This window comes from Mobula birostris, chromosome 10 (assembly GCF_030028105.1).
Source record: "Mobula birostris isolate sMobBir1 chromosome 10, sMobBir1.hap1, whole genome shotgun sequence".
Taxonomy (NCBI): Eukaryota; Metazoa; Chordata; class Chondrichthyes; order Myliobatiformes; family Myliobatidae; genus Mobula; species Mobula birostris.
In genome coordinates, this window is record NC_092379.1 from 35,240,496 (window position 1) to 35,257,554 (window position 17,059).

General features: G+C 45.3%; 1 pseudogene; it reads right to left on the bottom strand.

Annotated features, from left to right (window-relative positions):
- Positions 1-7,663: 7,663 nt before the first annotated feature.
- The window catches only part of LOC140203574 (serine/threonine-protein phosphatase 2A 65 kDa regulatory subunit A beta isoform-like), a 48,098-nt pseudogene continuing 38,702 nt past the window's right edge, over positions 7,664-17,059 (bottom strand).

Sequence of the window (17,059 nt, forward strand, 5' to 3'; positions counted from 1 at the left end):
ACCATCCGCCCTGCTCTGCTGGGGGAGAAGCTGACAGCGATGCAGGTGGATGCTTCCCTGGTGTCATGGATTCTTGATTACCTGACTGGCAGACCACAGTACGTGTGCTTGCAACACTGTGTGTCCGACAGAGTGATCAGCAGCACTGGGGCTCCACAGGGGACTGTCTTATCTCCCTTTCTCTTCACCATTTACACCTCGGACTTCAACTACTGCACAGAGTCTTGTCATCTTCTGAAGTCTTCTGATGACTCTGCCATAGTTGGATGCATCAGCAAGGGAGATGAGGCTGAGTACAGGGCTATGGTAAGAAACTTTGTCACATGGTGTGAGCAGAATTATCTGCAGCTTAATGTGAAAAGGACTAAGGAGCTGGTGGTAGACCTGAGGAGAGCTAAGGTACTGGTGACCCCTGTATCCATCCAGGGGGTCAATGTGGACATGGTGGAGGATTACAAATACCTGGGGATACGAACTGACAATAAACTGGACTGGTCAAAGAACACTGAAGCTGTCTACAAGAAGGGTCAGAGCCATCTCTATTTCCTGAGGAGACTGAGGTCCTTGAACATCTGCCGGATGATGCTGAGGATGTTCTACGAGTCTGTGGTGGCCAGTGCTATCATATTTGCTGTTGTGTGCTGAGGCAGCAGGCTGAGGGTAGCAGACACCAACAGAATCAACAAATTCATTCATAAGGCCAGTGATGTTGTGGGGACGGAACTGGACTCTCTCACAGTGGTGTCTGAAAAGAGGATGCTGTCTAAGTTGCATGCCATCTTGGACAATGTCTCCCATCCACTACATAATGTACTGGGTTTTCAGAGGAGTACATTCAGCCAGAGACTCATTCCACCGAGATGCAACACAGAGCGTCATAGGAAGTCATTCCTGATGTGGCCATCAAACTTCACAACTCCTCCCTTGGAGGGTCAGACACCCTGAGCCAAAAGGCTGGTCCTGGACTTATTTCATAATTTACTGGCATAATTTACATATTACTATTTAACTATTTATGGTTTTTTTTTACTATTTATTATTTATGGTGCAACTGTAACGAAAACCAATTTCCTCCCCGATCAATAAAGTTCGACTATGACTATGACTATATCTCCAGCCCACAAACATCAATACCTGCCCTTCTGACTCTAATTAATAATTTTGGTAGTTTCTCAGGTTTCTCTATTAATTGGGATAAGCGTGAACTAATGCCAGTCACTGCAGTGGTTTAATACAGCATATTTACAGTCCATTCCCTTTAAAATAATTCATGATAATTTTTCCTATCTTGGTGTGACTAATACAAAAAACCCAGATGACCTTTTGCAAGTGAATTGGCGAAACAAAGGTGAGCAGGTTAAATGCAATATTGACTTTTGGAAAACCCTTCCGATTTCTTTGGTGGGGGGGGTTAATGCAATCAAGGTAATTGTACTGCCACGATTTCTTCATCGTTTCCAGTCAATTCCATGTTTTATTCCTCTGTCATATTTTAAGCAATTGGATTCAATTATTATACCCTTCATTTGGAATTATAAAGCCATTAGAATTACTAAAAAACACTTGTCAAAGCCCAGGGAAGCAGGTGGTTTTGCCCTACTGGACGTTAAAATGTATTACTGGGCTGCCCACCTATCCATGCTTGCATGGTGGAAAAAAGGCCCACCCTCTACCTCAGACTCGTGCCCAGCATGGTTACTCAGAGAGTGAGTGCTTTGTAAAAAGACTTCCTTACAAGCTCTCCTTATTTGCCCCACTGCTGTTAATAAGTCACATTTTAGTAACAGCTTCGTGGTTGGCAGCACTACAAGAATTTGGAAGCAGATTCAACTCCACGTTAAGGCCGCAAAAATTTATATTAACACTCCGATTTGTGACAATCATTCCTTTTTGCCTGGCCTGAATGATACTGTTTTTTTCTACCTGGAAACAGAGAGGCATCTGTAGTGTAGGTGACCTATATAGTAATGGAAGCTTTGCCTCATTTGCACAGTTACAAGCAGTTTATAATATCCCTGCATCTAGTTTTTTTTAGATATTTACAAATTCAGATTATGTTAGGAAATATATACCTAACTTCGAAGTTTTAGACAAACATGAGTCCCTGGAGGCAATAAATAAATTTGATCCTGTTACTTGCAGTGCGGTATCCTATCTTTGTCAGATTCTACATAATGGAGCTCGGGTGAATACTGCAGGTCTTAAACAGGCATGGGTGGATGAACTGGGTGTAGAACTGACAGAGGAGGTCTGGGATGAGTGTTTAAAGAGTATACATGATTGTTCGGTCAACGTCAGACACAGACTTATACAGTTTAAAACAATACATAAACTTCATTATTCCAAAGTAAAGTTGCACAGTTTCTACTCTGATGTTTCACCGGCTTGTAATAGATGTAAATCTGTGAGCAGTAACTTGTCACATTCATTCTGGTCATGTTGTAAACTTTATGCATACTGTAAAAGTATTTTTCACTCTTTCTCTGCGGCTTATGGGAAGCAACGGGATCCAGACCTGCTTATAGCCATCTTTGGAGCAACAAGCTCCCTATCTTCAGCCAATAGGTATGAAAAAAAGGCTGTATTGTTTGACAGGGTGATTGCTAAGAAGTTAATCCTGCAAATGCCGAAAATGGACTCTGTGCCTACGTACGATCTGTGGCTGAGAGAACTGGCAAATACTGTACATTTGGAGAGACTGAGACTATGTAATGAGGACAGAGGGGACATCTTTGAAAGGATATGGGGCCCTGTATTGGACTTTCTCACGGGGTGAGGACTGAGGTTTTTTGGTGCGGTGCACCTCTGCTACGTATGTATACTTTAGCCTTCATATTTTTCTCCCTTTTGCTGCTCGATATTTAATTAGATTTTGTTGAGGTCGTGGTTTCTGTAGATGTGCTGTTTTGTTTTGTTTTTCTTGTTTGTAATAAAAAAATAAAAAGAATATGAAAATAAAAATAATTCAAGAAATATGTTTCAGAACTTAAGGAAAATACTCAGATTTTAGGGTTGAAGCCCAGGGTGCAGAACTGCAACAACAAATAGAAGTACCCGACAAGAACAACTGTGAATTGGAAAGGAGATTGGGCAATGGAGGAAATTATTACAGGGATACAAAAAGAAAAGGAATGTGTTGCAAAGCGAATTATCTACATTTGGATTATAAAATGAAAACATGGAAGCAAATGAAGAAGAACTCTGAGGTCTCAGTAAACAACTGCAGGCTACGATCCAAGAAAAGGAAAACCTGAAAAAGCAGCAGACTTGGAAAAACAGCAATTTTAAAAGTATCACGTGCAATAGTTACTATACTTTAACAAGACGATTTTAGTCTTACAAGTGATGCAGATGAAATCAATGTGATTGAGGTAATGCAACTACACGAAAACATCTGACAAAATTATGGAAGAATAGCAGTTTGTGGCATTATCTGATGAGCGCATTAAGCATTCACGAGGAATTGCAACTACAGAGTGATGCTAATGGAGAACTGCAGGCTGAACTAGATTGTCTAAAGTAGAGAACTCCAGCACATATTTGGTTGGAACACCACAAGTCTAGCAGGTGGCCGTAATGCACTGAAAAACTGGTTGCCAACCGCCATAAAACAAAAAAGCAGAAGAAGAAGTAGAGGTCCAACTGCTGGTGAGTGAGTATCCTGGCAAAAACTACACCACGAAGACAAAAGAACACTCCAAGCAACTCCGCGAAAAGGTTATTGAAAAGCACAGGTCAGCAGATGGATACAAGAATATTTCTCAGTCACAGAATATCCCTTGGAGTACAGTTAAGTCAATCATCAAGAAATGGAAAGGATATGGCGCAGCTATAAATCTGAAGGGAGTAGGCCGTTCTCGAAAACTGAGTGACCGTGCAAGAAGGGGAGTACATGAAGAGACCTGTGACAACCCTGGAGAAGTTACAAGCTTCAGAGGCTGAGACGGGAAAGTCTGTGCGTACAACAACTGTTGCCTGGGTGCTTCAAAGTTGCAGTTTTATGGAAGAAGAAACGATGAATTATGAAAGGAATCTGGTGACTAACATCAAAGAAGACACTAAAAGCATTTTTAAGTATATAAAGGGCAAAAGAGAGTTGAGGGTAGCTATAGGACCAATAGAAAATGATGCTGGAGATATTGTAATGAGAGACGCAGAGATGGCAGAGTATTTTGCATCAAGTGGAGGACATCTGCGGTATACCGGACACTCAAGTGTGTCAGGGAAGTGAAGTATGTGCAGCGAAAATTATGACCGAGAAGGTGTTCAGGAAGCTTAATGGTCTGAGGGTGGATAAATCTTCTGGGCCTGATGGAATGCACCCTTGGGTTCTGAAGGAAGTAGCTGGAGAGATTGCGGAGGTATTAGCAATGATCTTTCAAGAATCGATAGATTCTGGCATTGTACTGGATGACTGGAAAATTGCAAATTTTACTCTGCTATCTAAGAAGGGTCGGAGCAGCAGAAAGGAAGCTACAGACCTGCTAGCCTGACATCAGTAGTTCGAAAGTTGTTGGAATTGATTGTTAGGGATGAAATTACGGAGCACCTGGAGGCACATGACAAGATAGGCCAGAGCCAGCATGGCTTCCTGAAAGGAAAATCCTGCCTGACAAATCTACTGCAAATTTTTGAGCAGATTGCAAGCAGGGTAGGCAAAGTAGATGCAGTAGACTTGGTGTATTTAGATTTTCAAAAGGCCTTTAACAAAGTGCCCACAAGAGGCTGCTTAGCAAAATAAGCACCCATGGAATTACAGGGACGTTACTAGCATGGGTGGAGCATTGGCTGAACGGCATAAAACAGAGTGGGAATAAAGGGATCCTATGTTGGCTGCCGCTTACCAGTGGAATTCCACGGGTCGGTGTTGGGACTGCTGCTTTTTACAATGTACGTCAATAATTTGGACTATGGGATTAATGGATTTGTGGTTAATTTTGCCGATGATACCAAGATAGGTGAAGGGAATAGAGAGCCTGCAGAGAGACTTGGATAGTTCAGGGGAATGGGCAAGGAAGTGGCAAGTGAAATACAATGTTGGAAAGTGTATGGCCATGCACTTGGGTGGAAGAAATAAACAGGTAGACTATTATTTAGATGGGGAGATAATTCAAAATGCAGAGATGCAAAGGGACTTGGGAGTCCTTGAGCAGGATACCCTAAAGGTTACCCCCCAGGTTGAGTTGGTGGTGAACGCGACGAATGCAATGTTGGTATTCATTTCTGGAGGTATAGAATAAAAGAGCAGGGATGTGATGTTGAGGATCTATAAGGCACTCGTGTGACCACACTTGGAGTATTGTGTGCAGCTTTGGGCTCCTTATTTTAGAAAGAATATACTGACATTGGAGAGGGTTCAGCGAAGATTCACGAGAATGAGTCCAGGAATGAAAGGGTTACCGTATGAGGAACGTCTGGCAGCTCTTGGGCTGTATTCCCTGCAGTTCAGGAGAATGAGGGGAGGAGGATCTCATAGAAACATTCCAAATGTTAAAAGGCCTGAACAGATTAGATATGATAAAGTTATTTCCCATGGTCGGGGAGTCTCGGACAAGAGGGCACGACTTCAAGATTGAAGGACATCCATTTAGAAGAGAGATGCAGAGAAATTTCTTTAGTCAGATGGTGGTAAATTTGTGGAATTTGTTGCCACAAGTGGCTGTGGAGGCCAAATCATTGGGTGTATTTAAGGCAGAGATAGATAGGTCCTTCATTAGCCAGGGCATCATGAGGAGGTAAGGGGAATGGGGATGACTGGAAGAATTGGATGGCAGAGCAGACTCGATGGGCTGATGGGCCTACTTCTGCTCCTCCATCTTCTGGTCTTATGATTAAGGGGAGGTTTCTCTGGTGAGGGACACTAAGGTTGGGCTTGGGGCTTTTGTCAGGAAGAGATGAAGAGAGAAGACGCCAGAGAGAAGAGGTGAAGGGCCTGTTCCCCTGCTGTACTTGTCTCTCCACGTTGACTAAATCGTCAGTGACTAACTCTGATTTGTGTGCAAGACTTTGGTCTAAAACCAGCTGAATAGCACAGAAAGCTACCTCAAAAAGAAATTTAACAGAAGGAAAAAATTACAAGGAAACGAAACACATGACATGCTTTTTACGTGTTTCTGCTCCGCAAAAGTCGCAAGGAGGTAAATCCTGCACCTCTCTGGTGTGCAACATGAAGCAGCGTTTACCTTAATCCACTTTATTAGGGAAAGCAGTCAAAACAACAAATTAGGAGAAAGACGTCCACCGGTAACAGGGTAAATGTGCCTAACACAATCTCTAAAATCATTCAAAAAGCTAACAGACATTAAATTACGTGATTTGCAATATTGAAATGGCATCCCAAATGTGACTAGACCACTGGAATGATACAATATTGTGTAATTCTGGTCGGGAAGAGAAGCTTAGCTATTGAAAAATCTACTTTAACTAATACGTACACAAGCAATGGCTGCCTAACCAAACCATCAGGTAATCACAGCATTCACTGGCACTGCTGTTCAAGTCACTGGAATAATGAGGTCGGCATTGAAAGTCATTTCAATAACTGTCTAACGGGCACTCGTTCTTTTAATGTTAAAAATGATTAAAAGGGAAATTAAGGTAGGTGAAAACTTATAGCATATCATTCAGCAACCTGGGGACAATGCAGTGCAGAAACATGAGGCCCCACCTTCGGACCCATCAATGTGGAACCCACCCCTTCACCAGGCCCCATCAAATGCGAAACCCTCTCCTACATCAGGGTCAGGACCCATTAATGTGGACCACTTCCCCAAGCCAAGGCCCATCCAACGTGGGCCCCTCACTGGGCCCCTCCTCTGCCACCCCATCCGACAACAGTTTCAGATTGGGCAACATCTTCAGTTTTAATTCGAGCATTTGCCACTGGATGCTGGGAATACAAGCGAAGGTGTTTTGGGAAAGGAGGAGGAGGCATGCTGGATACAAGTGACTGTCGACAGAGCAGCAAAGCTAATAACCTCACATCCTTGTTAACAGTTAAACCCATCGGATACACAATGCCACTGGGTACACTACAGTCAATGAAAATAAATAGGGGGAGTAGACAGCTTGATATCTCAAGCTAAATTGAGACAGCAGAAAGACTGCAGAACTAGAATCTACAAGGCAGCTAAAATCCGGTGACAATACGTATGAAACGTTTACATTTCCAGGGGTAATTCTTTAAAGAGTGTTGTGTGTGTGGCCTGGCTACACAACAATGCTATTAATAAAAATGCTGGAGACAGGAGTGAAGTTTCATGGTTCTTTACCAGTAGAAAACGATGCAGAACACACACATACGTATCAATGTGCGCCTAACAGCGCATGCAACGACGTGTTACTACAACATAAAGTAGTCCCCATATCATACAGTAGGCTGACCCGGCTGATGCTGTAGTGGCGTCACCCCGAGTTTGAATCCAGCCAGCTCCCCTGCACGCTTTCCATCCATGCTGGGTTACGAGCTGGTGATCTCTTTGGAAACTCACCCGGCAGAAGGCAATGGCAAACCACTGCTGTAACTTGCCTCGTACGCGGTTCCCCACTACGTCAGAGAGGCGTGGAGGGAAATCGTCCGCCAACTGGAAAAACTCCGGATGTGACGTAACTTTCCTTTTTCCTATACGGTACAAAGAGAGAGTGAAGAAGGTTTTCAAAGATGTCAGCGGCAGATCTCGTTGCAAGTCTGGACAGCCGTTTCTTCACTCCTTTCTACGATAAGGCAAGCACTAGATAAGAAGGAAAACATACAGATTAGATATTAAAAGGAGACAAAATGGGAACATTTCTGAAGATAATCAGAACACGCATCTATCTGTAAGCTATGACAACAACTTGTGGGAATTCTAGCGATGGAGTATGTCATTTCTAAAATATTGCAAGTGAATTCATACAATTGCCAACTCTTAATTCCTGTTGCTTCAAGACCTATTCGGGCAGATGGGACTCGTCAGCTCATCTAGGAGAAGGAAAATTCGGATCTCAAACCTCTGCTGCCTTGCGGCTGTACCCACTCACAGGGAATGCTTCGGGAGTAAACCCGGAGCTGGAGTCCCTAAGGCAGTCCTACGCTGACTGACAACTCCTGTGGTGCTCCTGGTACCAAACTCAATCTGCCACTCCTTTGGGTGCGTGCAGACGGGGAGCTTGCTACATGGGGCAACAGCTTGCTCTCCATATCGTACTGCCCAGTCTTGTGTATCTGGACAGCTAGGACACAACATCCATGGTCGACTCCGACCGACGGAGGCCTCAGTCACTATAAGACCTATTGAATGGTAGCACTACAGACATGCCACCTCTCCCGGAAGTTCCGGGAGGCTCCCGGATATGAATAGCGGCTCCCTGATGCCCACAAATTATATACAATATCATGGAAATCAATTTTTTTGAGAGTGAGCGAGAGAAAGCAAGAGAGCGTGAGCGCAAGAGAGAGCAAGCGAGAGCACACGACTGAGAGAGCGAGCGAGAAAGCAAGCGAGAGTGCTTGAGAGCGCGCGAGCGACCATGAGAGAGAGAGAGAGAGTGAGCAAGAGCCCGCCATGCAGAGTGTTCCAAAAAAAATAGAAAACATACATCACCCCAGACTACACTAAAGTGTACTCCTGCCTAACAGGGGTCAAAATAATGACAGTGTTGCTCGCTGCACTGATTGCAACAATGACGTTTCTCTTGCCCATGGTGGGTTAAGACTGTAAAAGACGTGTTGAGGTGAGTTTAACAGGTGTCATTCATTCATTAACATAACTAACATTATTTAAACTAGCTGGCTAGCTGCTAATGGCTACTCTATTGCAGACATCCCACCTCTCCCGAAAGTCTCCTGCAAATTGATGGTGCTACCTCCCTGAAATGAGGTTTTGCAGGGTGGGATGTCTGGCACTAGATTTTAACACCCGTTCCTAAACCCTAAGAATCACCTAATATAAACACAGAACTCTTTACTGAGGATTGTACTCAAAACTCTGGATTGGTTCTTAAAATATTCAGCTTACAGAAACAGGGAGGCAAGTAAGAGACAGAACTGAGAACTTCATGCTTGGCTCTGTAACAAGGTTTATAATTCTGAACAATTAGTAAATCCCTTTAACTGGAAACAGTTCCAAATATCACGGCATTGTTCCAGCAGCTCGAATAACCCTCTTGCTGGTCCAGAGTTTTGAATCCATAATTTGTGTTTTATCCCCTTTAATGAACGTGCTGAGGACTGCATGTTTTTCCCCGACCCTCACTCGTTACACGTGCAGATTACAAAGCACACATCTTTAGCTTAAAGAGCCTTTTCTACCATCAGTGCCCCCACAGCAGGAACCCAGCAGACACCCATCTTGTCTTGTGCTCATCTTCAGAGTCCCAGTGACAGACTCTAGGACAATGCAGGCCACAACTGCTTGAAGGGAGAATGCTTGTGCTCGTACCGAGCTGGGTCCAAAGCCACAACTTACCAGTCATGGCTTCCTGCGCAAAGTACTTTACGTCCATATCTTGGTCCTGACCCAATTTCTCCAGTATTGGTTTGAACTTGTTCTGTAAAGTGCTGTGATTTAAAAGCAATTTTTAGTACCTGTGACCTTCAAAAGAAGACAGCAGCACATTCACTTAAATCTAAAGCGATACTGGATATTACCCAGATTAAAATCTCCTCTTTCTGCCTCTCACGCAGGCTCCCACTACCACAACTGATCGTTTACTGGCCAGATACGGGTCAGAGCTCAACTAGCAGACTACGGTCAGAAACTGCAGCTGAGCTCATTTGGGTTAGTGGATGCAAAAGGAGAATAATTTGGATGCCGCATTTTTATGCCGTTGAAGAGAGGGGGCACTGAATGCATATTCTTCCTTTTAATGCAATCCGTCTGTTATTGCTTTCCACACAAATTCCAATCAAATCACAAACGCACAATTTCACAAAAATCGTTCACCGGACGGGTTGGCGGGGTGGAGATACGTTGCTACCAAAGGAGGTGCAGGGTGCTCCTTCCCTCCGCAGACCTGCAGGTCACCCTTGGGCAAGGTGCAACACCTGCTTAAGACCCCCCACCTGATCAGGGTCACGCGATGCCGTGGGAGCAGATGGTGGACGGTCATGTGTGCAGCCGGTGCAGATCACAACTCCCGGTTGTGCGACCACTGATGCTGGGCAGACAATCTCTGAAGAGCACTGATAATGGCTGGGGGGTGGGGGGGGTCACCTCGTCTTGTAAAAGCACACACGGCCCAGAAGGCGTCAATGGCACAAACCAGTTCTGCAGGATAATTTGCCAAGAACAACCGTGGCCATGGAGAGACCACGATCGCCCACGTCACATGCTGATGAAGATGGTGGTGGCGTTAACTGAAATCTCACTGTGCGGTTTTCACTTCTAACCAGGATTTATCCATCAGTGGTTGAAGGAGAGAGGGAAGATGTATTGAAGAAGATTGGAGGAGCAAACTTTTCACGCAGGAGTTGGTAGCTGAGCTGCCAAAGGAGGTGGTGGTGGTGCAGGCCGGAACAAAAACCTGGACAGTCACTTGATAAACCTCTGGTTAGGTCACATTTGGAGTACTGAATTCAGCTCTGGTCTCCCCTTTAAAGGGCGTGGAAACTTTGAAGAAGGTACAGAAGATGTTTGCAGGACGTTCCCTGTGACAAACCGCTGGTTAGGTCACATTTGGAGTACTGAATTCAGCTCTGGTCTCCCCTTTAAAGGGTGTGGAGACTTTGAAGAAGGCACAGAAGATGTTTACAGGACGTTGCCAGTGATAAACCTCTGGTTAGGTCACATTTGGAGTACTGAATTCAGCTCTGGCCAGCTCTTTAAAGGGTGTAGAGACTTTGGAGAAGGTATAGAAGATGTTTACAGGACGTTGCCTGTGATAAATCTCTGGTTAGGTCACATTTGGAGTACTGAATTCAGCTCTGGCCTCCCCTTTAAAGGATCTGAAAAAGGTACAGAAGACATGCTGGCTGGTACTGCAGATGTTACCGGAGAGGTTGCTTTCTCCAGGGTGATGGAGTCTGAGGGAGGGACGAGTTGACAGAAGTTTACAAAATTCTGAGGCAAAGGCAGACGGCTCACAGTTGAGATGTAAGAGCCAGAAGAGAACAGCTCAAAGATGTGCTGAGGATTTGAGTACCTGGAACACACCGACGGGTCTGGTGGAAGTGGATGCAGGTATGAAACAAGAACAAGTGTTTACGATCCAATGAAGGGTCACGGTCTGAAACGTCGATGGTTATTCATTTCCATGGACGCTGCCTGATCTGCTGAGTTCCTCCAGCGTTTTGTGTGAGCGTTGAAGTATTTAAGACACTGTTAGACAGGCAAATGAACGTGCGGAGAATGGAGGATATCGGCCACGTGCGGGCAAAAGGACACGGTTCAATTAGGCGCTGCTTTATTTATAAAGTCTGCAGGAGTTGGAAACCCAGAGCAACACACACAAAATGCTGGAGGACCTCAGCAGGTCAGGTAGCACCTATGGAAATGAATAAACAGGTGACGTTTCGGGCCCAGACCCTTCGTCCGGACTGAAAAGGAAGAATTAGTTTGGCACAACATTGTGGGCCAATGGGCCTGTTCTACAGGTTCAGTGAGCAAGACAGAGGGATGTGGAGTTAGTGTGGCTGAGTGGGTTTACTATAGCAAGGAGTGATTGTCAGTATGGATGTAATGGACAAGAGGGCATGCTTCTATACAGTACAACTGACTATATCCAGAACCCAAAGGAATATTGCGCATTGCTTGGGAAAGCTGTAGTAAAATGAGGCCCTTGGAATACAAAGGCAGTGGAGAGACCTTAAACAGGTAATTTGGAGGGTAGAAACGGGCTACTAAATGTTCTTGGCGAGGATGTCTTTTCTTTAAAACAAAGGGGAGAAGGCAGGCGAGTGGGGTTGAGGGGAATAATAAATCAGCCATGATAGAATGGCCGTGCAATATCGATGGGCCGAACGGCCTGGTTCTGCTCCTGTGTCTTATGGCTTTAACCTCTGGATAGAGAAGAAGATCGTTTAAGGGTACCAAAGGATCAAGGTCAAGCAGGAAAGTGAGGCAAACACCACAGGGGAGGGGGAGGCTCGAGGGTTAAGTTTATGCCCCTCCCCCACGCGGTACATGGAATGAGCTGCCAGAGGAACTGGTTGAGGCAGGCACATTAACAACTTCAATAAGGACAGGGACGCGGGCAGGAAAGGTTTAGAGTGAGGGTTCACAACTATTTTGGTGCCATGGATCATTATGCTAGGGGTCCATGAACCCCAGGTTGAGAACCTGGGACGATGGGACCGGCAGAGACGGTGGTCTTGGCCGGATTGGACCTGTGGGTACAAAAGACGGTGCGACTCCATCACTAAACACCACCACAGTGGCGTCTCAATTTCCATTCCAAACTGGAGGTGAAACATTCTCCACAGGCCGGGTTATAAGCCCCAACTCAAATACTTACCCGGCATCTAAAACCGGTCCTATTTTCTGCAATGTTTTAGCCACGTTGAAGCGAATGTTTGCCACCTGATCGCCTGCCATCTGGAGAACCGTCGGCAGCATGTGCTTTGCTGTGATTTCTTGGCCACAGGCTTCAGACAACACCTAAAAAAAAACAGCAGAAAATGCAAACGTTCATTCACAGCCCCGACCTTCACGAAGCAAGACTGAAGAAAAGATCATCGATCTGATTTGTGCGACGCTCAGAATGTATTTTGCCCCATGATAAAAAGGCATAGTCCACACTGGCACCAATGATCATCCGCAAGGAGAGAGATGAGGTCCTGCAACAGAGATTTACAGATCAATAGATAAGTTGTAAAGAAGAAGTGCTGGTATATTGTAATCGCTGGACTACCCCTTCTGCCATGTACGAGCGAGTTTAGAAACAGGAAGGCAGGACGGCTGAAATGTACAAAGTGTGGGTGCAGAGCAGACAGCATCACTGGGATCTCTTCCATGGCAAGGTGACCCGAGCCAAGAGGGAACCAGGATTATAAGACGCAAGAGCGGAATTCGGCTATCAAGTCATATATGATGGCAGAATATAGCATTAGTGCTCAGACTCCTGGCACTGTGGAGGATCAGAGGAATCTTCTGGTCAGAGTCCGTAGGACACTCAAAGCTGCTATGCGGTTGACTCTGCGGTTAAGGAGGCATACGGTGCATTGACCTTCATCAATCGTGGGATTGAGTTTAAGAGCCGAGAGATAATGTTACAGCTATATAGGGCCCTGGTCAGACCCCACTTGGAGTACTGTTCTCAATTCTAGTTGCCTCACTACAGGAATGACGTGGAAGCCATAGAAAGGGTGCAGAGGAGATTTACAAGGATGTTGCCTGGATTGTGGAGCATGCTTTATAAGAATAGGTTGAGTGAACTCGGCCTTTTCTCTATGCAGCGAACGAGGATGAGAGGTGACCTGATAGAGGTGAACAAGATAATGAGAGGCATTGATTGTGTGGATAGTCAGAGGCTTTTTCCCAGGGCTGAAATGGCTAGAACGAGAGGGCATAGTTTTAAGGTGCTTGGGAGTGGGTACAGAGGAGATGTCAGGGGTAAATGAGGTGGAGGATAAATGCGTGGCTGAGGGATTGGAGCAGGGGGCAGGGATTCAGATTTCTGGATCATTGGGACCTCTCTTGGGGCAGGTGTGCCCTGTACAAAAAGGACGGGTTGCACTTCAATCTGAGGGGGACCAATATCCTGGCAGGGAGGTTTGCTAAGGCTACTGAGAGTTTAAACTAGAATGGTTGGGGGCTGGGAACCGAACTGAAGAGACTAGGGAAGAGGGGGTTGGCTCACAAATAGAGAAAGCTTGTAGACAGTGCGAGAGGGAGGATAGGCAGGTGATAGAGAAAGGATGATCTCAGACCGAATGTTTGAGATACGTCTATTTTAACGCAAGGAGTGTTGTGAACAAAGCGGATGAGCTTTGAGCGTGGATCAGTACTTGGAGATATGATGTGGTGGCCATTAGAGACTAGGATGGCTCAGGGACAGGAATGGTTACTTCAACTGCTGGGTTTTAGATGTTTCAACAAGGACAGGGAGGGAGGCAAAAGAGGTGGGGGCGTGGCACTGTTGATCAGAGATAGTGTCACAGCTGCAGGAAAGGTGGACGCCATGGAGGGATTGTCTACGGGGTCTCTGTGGGTGGAGGTTAGGAACAGAAAGGGGTCAATAACTTTACTGGGTGTTTTTCATAGGCCACCCAATAGTAACAGGGATATCGAGGAGCAGATAGGGAAACAGATCCTGGAAAGGTGTAATAATAACAGAGTTGTCATGATGGGAGGCTTTAATTTCCCAAATATCGATTGGTGGATTCCAAGAGCAAGGGGTTTAAGATGGGGTGGAATTTGTTAGGTGTGTTCAGGAAGGTTTCTTGACACAATATGTAGATAAGCCTATAAGAGAAGACGCTGTACTTGATCTGGTATTCGGAAATGAACCTGGTCAGGTGTCAGGTCTCTCAGTGGGAGAGCATTTTGGAGATAGTGATCATAATTCTATCTCCTTTACCACAGCACAAGGCTAATAGGAAGGAGCTTAAGAAGGAAATTAGGAGAGCCAGAAGAGGCCATGAGAAGGCCTTGGCAGGCAGGGTTAAGGAAAACCCCAAGGCATTCTACAAGTATGTGAAGAGCAAGAGGATAAGACGTGAAAGAATAGGACCTATCAAGTGTGACAGTGGGAAAGTATGTATGAAACCAGAGGAAATAGCAGAGGTACTTAAAGAATACTTCCATATTCACTATAGAAAAGGATCTTAGTGATTGTTGTGATGACTTGCAGCAGATTGAAAAGCTTGAGCATGTAGATATTAAGAAAGAGGATGTGCTGGAGCTTTTGGAAAGCATCAAGTTGGATAAATCGCTAGGACTGGATGAGATGTACCCCAGGCTACCGTGGGAGGCGAGGGAGGAGATTGTTGAGCCTCTGGTGATGATCTTTGAATCATCAATGGGGATGGGAGAGGTTCTAGAGGATTGGAGGGTTGCCGATATTGTTCCTTTATTCAAGAAAGGGAGTAGAGATAGCCCTGGAAGTTATAGACCAAAGAGTCCTACCTCAGTAAGTTGATGGAGAAGATCCTGAGAGGCAGGATTTATGAACATTTGGAGAGGTATAACATGATTAGGAATAGTCAGTATGGCTTTGTCAAGGGCAGGTCGTGCTTTACAAGCCTGATTTAATTTTTTGAGGATGTGACTAAACACAATGATGAAGGAAGAGCAGTAGATGTAGTGTATATGGATTTCAGCAAGGCATTTGATAAGGTACCCCATGCAAGGCTTATTCAGAAAGTAAGGAGGCATGGAATCCAAGAGGACATTGTTTTGTGGATCCAGAACTGGCTTGCCCACAGAAGGCAAAGAGTGGTTGTAGGCAGGTCATATTCTGCATGGAGGTCGGCCTCAGTTATCTGTTCTGGGACCCTTACTCTTCGTGATTTTTATAAATGACCTGGATGAGGAAGTGGAAGTGGAGGGATGGCTTAGTAAGTTTGCTGAGACACAAAGGTTGGAGGTGTTGTGGGTAGTGTAGAAGGCTGTCAGAGGTTAGAGCGGGACATTGATAGGATGCAAAACTGGGCTGAGAAGTGGCAGACGGAATTCAACCCAGATAAGTGTGAAGTGGTTCATTTTGGTAGGTCAAATATGATGGCAGAATATAGTATTAATGGTAAAACTCTTGGCAGTGTGGAGGATTAGAGTGATCTTGGGGTCCGAGTCCATAGGACGCTCAAAGCTGCTGCGCAGGTTGACTCTGTGGTTAAGAAGGCATACAGTGTATTGGCCTTCATCAATCATGGAACTGAATTTAGAAGCCGAGAGGTAATGTTGCAGCTATATAGGACCCTGGTCAGACCCCACTTGTAGTACTGTGGTCGCCTCACTACAAGAAGAATGTGGAAGCCATAGACAGGGTGCAGAGGAGATTTACAAGGATGTTGCCTGGATTGGGGAGCATGACTTATGAGAATGGGTTGAGTGAACTCGGCCTTTTCTCCTTGGAACGATGGAGGATGAGAGGTTACCTGATACAGGTGTGTAAGATGATGAGAGGCATTGATCATGTGGATAGTCAGAGCCTTTTTCCCAGGTTTGAAATGGTTGCCACAAGAGGACACAGGTTTAAGGTGCTGGGGAGTAGGTACAGAGGAAATGTCAGGGGTAAGTTTTTTACTCAGAGAGTGGTGAGTGTGTGGAATGGGCTACCGGCATCGGTGGTGGAGCCAGATACGATAGAGTCTTTTAAGAGACTTTTGGATAGGTACATGGAGCTTAGCAAAATAGGTGGCTACAGGTAAGCTGAGTAATTTCTAAGTTAGGGACATGTTTGGCACAACCTTGCGGGCTGAAGGACCTGTATTGTGCTGTGGTTTTCTATGTTTCAATGCAAGTTTATTTTATGCAGAGAGTGGTGAGTGTACGGGATGGGCTGCCAGAGGCGGCGGTGGAGGCGGAAACGATCGGGTCTTTGAAGAGACACCTGAATGGATACATGGAGCTTAGAAAAATAGAGGGCTATAGGTAAGCGGAGTAATTTCTAAGGTAGGGACATGCTCGGCACAGCTTTGTGGGCCGAAGGGCCTGTATTGTGCTGTAGGTTTTCTTTGTTTCTATGAGTCTCCTCTGCCATTCCATCATGGCTGATTTATTTTTCCTCCCAACCCCATTCTTCTGCCTCCTCCCGTATCCTTTCACGCCCTTAACAAATCAAGAATCTATCAACCTCCACTTTAGATATACTCAATGACTTGGCCTCCAAAGCCGTCTGTGACAATGAATTCCACAGATTCAGTACCCTCTGGCTAAAGAAATTCCTCCTCACTTCTGCTGTAAAGGGATGTCCTTCTATTCTGAGGCTGTGCCCTCTGGCCCCAGACTCTTGCACTATTGGAAACCGCCTCTGTGCGTCCCTTTTATCCATACCTTTGCTCGAGCACTTTGGGAGGGTTTAAGCTGGTGAGGCAGCAGGGCTGGGACACAGGATACTAGTGTAGCAGGTGTTAACTCAGAATTCTATGTCAAACTCACTGAACAGGCAGGTCCGGTAAGCAGAGCAGGCAGAAATAAGT